Source organism: Gavia stellata, chromosome 12 (genome assembly GCF_030936135.1).
Source record: "Gavia stellata isolate bGavSte3 chromosome 12, bGavSte3.hap2, whole genome shotgun sequence".
Taxonomy (NCBI): Eukaryota; Metazoa; Chordata; class Aves; order Gaviiformes; family Gaviidae; genus Gavia; species Gavia stellata.
Window position 1 is genome coordinate 16,279,578 of NC_082605.1, and position 6,000 is coordinate 16,285,577.

The window sequence follows — 6,000 nt, forward strand, 5'->3', positions numbered from 1 at the left end:
CGTAGCATACTTGTTTATAGTTTTCTATTTATTCCTGTTCCTGTCCAGTTGGACTGAACCTTTTATTTAAAAATATGGTACTTAAGCCAGATACAGCGTAAATTGGTAAACCTCCAATAGTTCTAACCATAGCAGAGTAACAATGTTTGGCATGTTACAAGCAGTGACACTGTTAGTACATTTTACAAGATTTGCTTTCTTACAAGAATATCTCACTTCTCATTTACTGTGGATGTTATCACCTTCAGGTCTTCCAGGCTTTTGCTGCCTTTTTGGTATGTGGAGCTTTGGCTTCTCCTGCCTGTATGTAGTTCTTTTTACTTCACTTGAGTGAATGTGACCTTGTTGAATTGGGATAATTTCCCTGGTTTACCAAGAGCCCTAGTTCTAATTGTGGTGCTGTAGTATTTCCAGTCCCTTCCAAAATGGTGTCATTCACAAATGTTGTAATCTCTAATTTATTCTTTCCAGTTATAGCTTGTTCAAAGTTAGTCTGAGAAATCTGTGGTTTCTTGAGAGTTCCTTTTTCAATTTTCTTGAAAGCAGGTACTATATTTGCCCTCTTCCAGTTTTCTGGGACTTGACCTATCCTCCACAGGTCCTGAGAGATGATAACTAATAATTATGAAATTGCACTGGTTAATTCCTTAACTGCTGTAGGGGAACAGATCTTGCTGTCTAGAATATATGCAACTTAGCTAAATCTTCTCTAATTCTTTCTCCATTCTAGTTCACACTCCATCACCATGTTAGAACAAATTGTGGTAAGGATCAAGTTACAATTAACCTTTTTTTGAGGTAACACCCTGAGATAGCATTTCAAGAGTGAGCAAAATTGCTACTGCATCCTCTTGGCTCCCTTCCCCCCCCAAAGAAAATCCCACACAGCTTGTGAGAGGAAGAATTAGCGAACAGTAGAGTGACAGAATAGCAAAAGCTGTTATGGCAACTTGAACTCTTCCTTATTTATCTCTTTGTGTTGTCTGCTAGACTTCCCTCTTTGTTCTAATTAATTGGCAAACTACTGCTAAAGTCATTCATTTCTCAAAACTTATTTATTTTGCCTCACAACATTTATTTGCGCAGCACTACTGTTGTGTACAAAGATTACTCTTTAACGGAGTTCAGAACACCCTTTCACAGCATGCATTTCTGTTCAGTCCAAAGAATACAATACACCATGTACGTGAGTCTCTAACTTAAATTAATCTTGTTTGGTTTTGCCCTGCTTGATTACTCTTTATGTGCTTTCTTAAAGTCATGTGATTTTTACTCATTATTTTGACTATTTTAATTACTTGTTTTCACAATATATTTACAGGGATATTCCGTAACTCTTTTCAAAACAGTTTGTATTACCTAACTGAAATGGATTTATTTTTACAAGAACAAATTTAAAAGAATGCAGTCTTTTTAGATCTCAGGTGTGTATTTAAGTAAAAGTGAGTCAAAAACAGTAACTCCACACTGAACTCTTTAAAATTTGGGACATTGGAGAAAATGTTGGCACTGTTTCAGCATGTCTGGATGTGAACATACCCCATGTGAAGTTCTGTTTTATAGACTATCTATCTTGGCTGCAGCCATGCAAAGCACAGCAGGAAGACACATCTGCAAGAGGGTGTATATTTCTGGAGATCAAATAGAGCTGTCTATTGGCACTGTTGATCTGAACCTCCACCCAGGTTTGATCTTTAGTGCTAACTTACAGACACAACAGGAAAAAAAAACCATGTATGAAAGAAAGGGCTTTAAGACGAGTAAGCATTACCTACAGTAAGGCTGAAATCTCTAGCCTTGGCAGAGGTAGAGGACATCAATACTGAGCCACTCAGACCTGGTACAGTCAGTCTTGGGAACTCATGGAGGCAGGACCCAGACCAATCTATCGCGGTCAGGGCGAAATAACAATGAAGATGGCCCCGTGCTGGCTTAAGCAGACTGTAGAGCCTCCAGCAGATCTTGGCATTCATTCAAGCAGTTGAAGTCAACTGCTATGCTGTCAATACTCCAACTAGCTAGAATAAGCTATGGTAACGTGTCTGCTCAGAGGGCAGGCCTGTTTCGAGATAGGAGTTCTAGGGTAGGCCTGTACTGCAGCCCACACAGCCTCATACTGTAAGCACTGACTCGTCAAACTGCAACGGTGCAAAGCCCAGCATAGGCTGCAGGCTCCGCTTGAGAAGCTGCCCCAGCTCTTCAGCAGTTGCTTTGACCTCCAGCTATGCTGGTAACAGCACCAACACCAAAGGCTCTGAGCATGGTGCTGGGAATGCTCTACAGACTCTTGCTAGCCAAGGGAATGCACCTTGTATACTTCGACTATGCTCGTTGTTTCCCTGAGGACAGCGATACAGGCCAGGGCAGAGGAATGCCTGCAAAGAGCAGTCACCAGGGGGAAGAAAGATGAAGCTGTGTTTTGTATCTTATCATTGTTATTTAAGTGACCAGTTAAGCCAAAGTCTGTAAGTGATAGATAGGAATAACACCTACCTGATCTGAAAATGAGAGCCTCAGTGACTTTCACATATACTGCAGATAAGCAATATCTTGTTTGGTCATAGATGCATGTATTAAAGCTGCTGTTACTGCCAGTGTCTAAGAGGGCAGCTGCCCCCATCTGCACATCCAACAGATGCACAGATGCTACTGGTACCTCTGCTTGCTAGATAAAGCCAGACAGTAATATCAGCAGACTCCAAGTGAGCTTTATCAAACTAGCATGGATACTAGTGACATGTGAGGGGCATGCAGGTCTCAGGAGCTGCCCTCGCAGACACTGGCAGTAACACTGTCAAATGCTCAGTTAAGGGTGGAGATGGCTGCTGCCAAACATTTTAAATGCAGAAAGAAAGGCAAGTTATTTATCTCGTTTTATTTACAGTAATAGGGGACTGTTGAACAGTATGTAAGTGCACTACAATAAAATCAATAGAGAATATTAAAAGCAGAAATAAAGATCAGCCAACCTGAGGAAACTACTAACTTGAATGAAAGGATCTAACAGGAAGGCAGACTGAACAGCTCAGGAAAACCAACCCACCAAAACAAAAGAGGACAATTCCTAGGTTTGATTAGATAAATCCTTACCCTTGCAGTGAAACAAACTGCCCTTGACATGATGGTTTCTCTGAAGCCTTTAAAGGCAATTTTGCTTAGTGAGTACTGAGATGGGACTTCAGGATTTAGCTCCCTAAAATACAGAAGAAGGAGTGATGTATAGAAGTATGCCAAAGCACGAGTTCCAAAAGGATGAAGAGAAATTCTAGTGAAATTAATTAACTGTAAACCATACCCTGAAAGTGAGCTTTGCATTTGCAAAAGTTTCGTAATCAAGGACCTGAAAATGCATAATTTCCACTTGGTCTGATCTCAGGTGAATATAATTCCAGATGCTGATTCACTTACACTGTTACTACAGGACTAGAAGCCAAAGAGGGCATCTAACAAGTCACTCTGTCCCTTCTGAATTCAAGATGAGTTTTGCCATTGGCCTTAAAATAGTGGTAGAAATTCTTCCCCCATGTAGAGGGATGTCAGATTTCTGAGTATAGACTAATGTTCTCCTTTCAGATATAAGCAATAGATGGCTGGTACTGTAAGTCAGCATGACTGAAAGATTTCTCTGTGGTAAAGATACTCAGACTCTGAGACAAAGTTTAACAGGCAAAACTCAAGTCTGACTAGAAGAGCTGTTATCTGGATCACTGGCCCAGGTTAGTCCAGTTTGTGAAGGACTTATATGATAATGTACCAAGAAATCTGTTTTTAAAAAGCCAAAAATGTGTTTCCTGTCAGGCTGATTTCTGTCTGGTTTAACTGAACTGTAAATGAGCTATCAAAGATAGCTACCCATTAGTGGAGGTTACGGCAAAAGCCAGCGCTGTACTTCAGTGAATATCCTCAGCAACTGCCTGATCTCCTCAGGTTGTTTGTAAGGGCTGCGTTAAACCAGCTGCCTCAGCTCTTACTGCAGTATTTCAGCCAGCTGTCGTTGCAACAATGGGTTGGAGACATCACCTGGCTTGTTTCTAACCAAAGTCTGTATAAAATTGGGAGGACAATATAAAGACAGAAACTTGTAAGCAGGTTGAAATCTTTAAACTGAAACTTCTAAAAATTATATTTGATCCAAAACAATTCTTTTGTGTGAAAATCTTACCCTTAAAAGTTTCTGAGCTTTTCTCAAAGTTAGAAATTTTGAATAATCAGTGTTCAGTGGTGTCTGTTTTTTAACTGTCCTTTCCTTCATCCTTCCTTCATTCTTTTCTGCCACTGAATGTCTTAAAATGAATTATCTGAGGGTTCTATTCTTTACTTTTCAATTTTTTCTGTTTCTCTATTAATATTTTTTCTTGTTCTGCTGCTTTTCAAAACTTTTATGTCTCTGGTAAAGTTAATGAACAGAAAGAAATTTTAAAAATAACTCTGTCAGTCTCTTGGCTGGTAACCAGAGGGTCACAAAAACTTTTCAGCTGCACATTCCAGTTCCACTGATCCCAAATAATTGTCCAGGTAATTGAATTGGAAGTGGTTCACATTCCTATCCATAACTGCTAGGCCCAAAGAAAACAGCGAGTAATAAAAAAGGACCATGGTCATTGCTCATACTGAGTGGCCTGTGCAGTAGAGAAGAGGGGTAAGAAGGGGAAAGGTCCAGTGGGGAAAAATCAAAAGTCAACTTCAAAGAGTTTCTATTAAGGCTGTAAATTAATATTTGCATAAAAGAGAGAAAGTGTTAAAATATGAACACATATGCATATTTGTGCATTTGAAGGAGATGCTTATTCCGTATCGTAGTTCAGCTAAAAATTCTATGCCACAGAAAGCAGTAATTATTCCAGCTTTGCATATTGTAAACCTGGTCGCTGTCATTCTTCCTTTGCCTCCACATGCCTCAGTGCCACATTTTCTACAGTCGTGGGGAGATTGCCTTGGCTCTCACTCAGCTGGCTCAGCTAATGCAATTCACAGGCCTTCAAATGTAAGCTTGTAAACTATTTAGTTCTTTTTCTCTATAACAGCTTGTCTATTAACAGCTCATTCAATGGAGGAGGGAGAAGAAGCTAGTGAGACCTCTTTTGGTATTGTTCAGCAGTGACCCTGGCTTTCTCAGATTTGCAGCCAATACTCACTAAACAGTGTTTGTCAGTACATGTTGTTTTGCTGGATAATAGTATATTGTGCTAGCAGCAGTCTGTATTAGTAGCAGGTAACAATAAGCTAGCAAAGTAAGTCTCCTGTGTGGCACGGTAAGGTCATAAGAATGATGTATAAAAATCCAAGAGAAAGCTCGTTAGGATGATCTGATGCAGTGCTGGAAAACCTCTGCCACCTTGAGAGATCTTTGTCAGCACTTCCCTTTGCGCATTGTTCAGGAGCCTCATTGCTGCTGTATCCTCTGGGTTGAGATGGATTTGGGGAATGAGGGTGGTTTGCCCCTCGAGATATGTTACATGATTTTCAGGCTGTATGTCCACTGCTCATGGCCTGTACTTCATGAAAGGTGTGTTTTGTCAAGATACCAGGCTCATTAAATCCCAGGACAGGTGTACTCAGAGAATGCCCACACCATGGACCATGCCCATTGTTCCTGTAACTATATGGCAGAAGGCTACGTTATACATTGCAATGAAAAATGTGATATTGAAATGGCTGAATCCTGCCCCGGCATTGTTGTTCTGTTTTCGCTGTGCTGAGATAACGTGTTGCTATGCCATGCAATGAACCTGTCACACCCTCTGCTTTCCTAAACGGTTAAATAAAATCTGCGGTATTTTATTACCTGATGGCTGAGATTTCTCAAACTTTTCTTAGTGTTCTATATGGAAATACCAGGCAAGTTGATGGCTTAAACAGTGTTTAATGAAGAGAATCATGCTTGACACAGACTTCCCCACCAACAAAATCCTATCCACCTTACTTATAAACAATTCGTTTATAGAAACATCATGGTTTAGGCTTTGTTTTTTGCCCTGCCAAGAGTTGCAGCTCTTACGT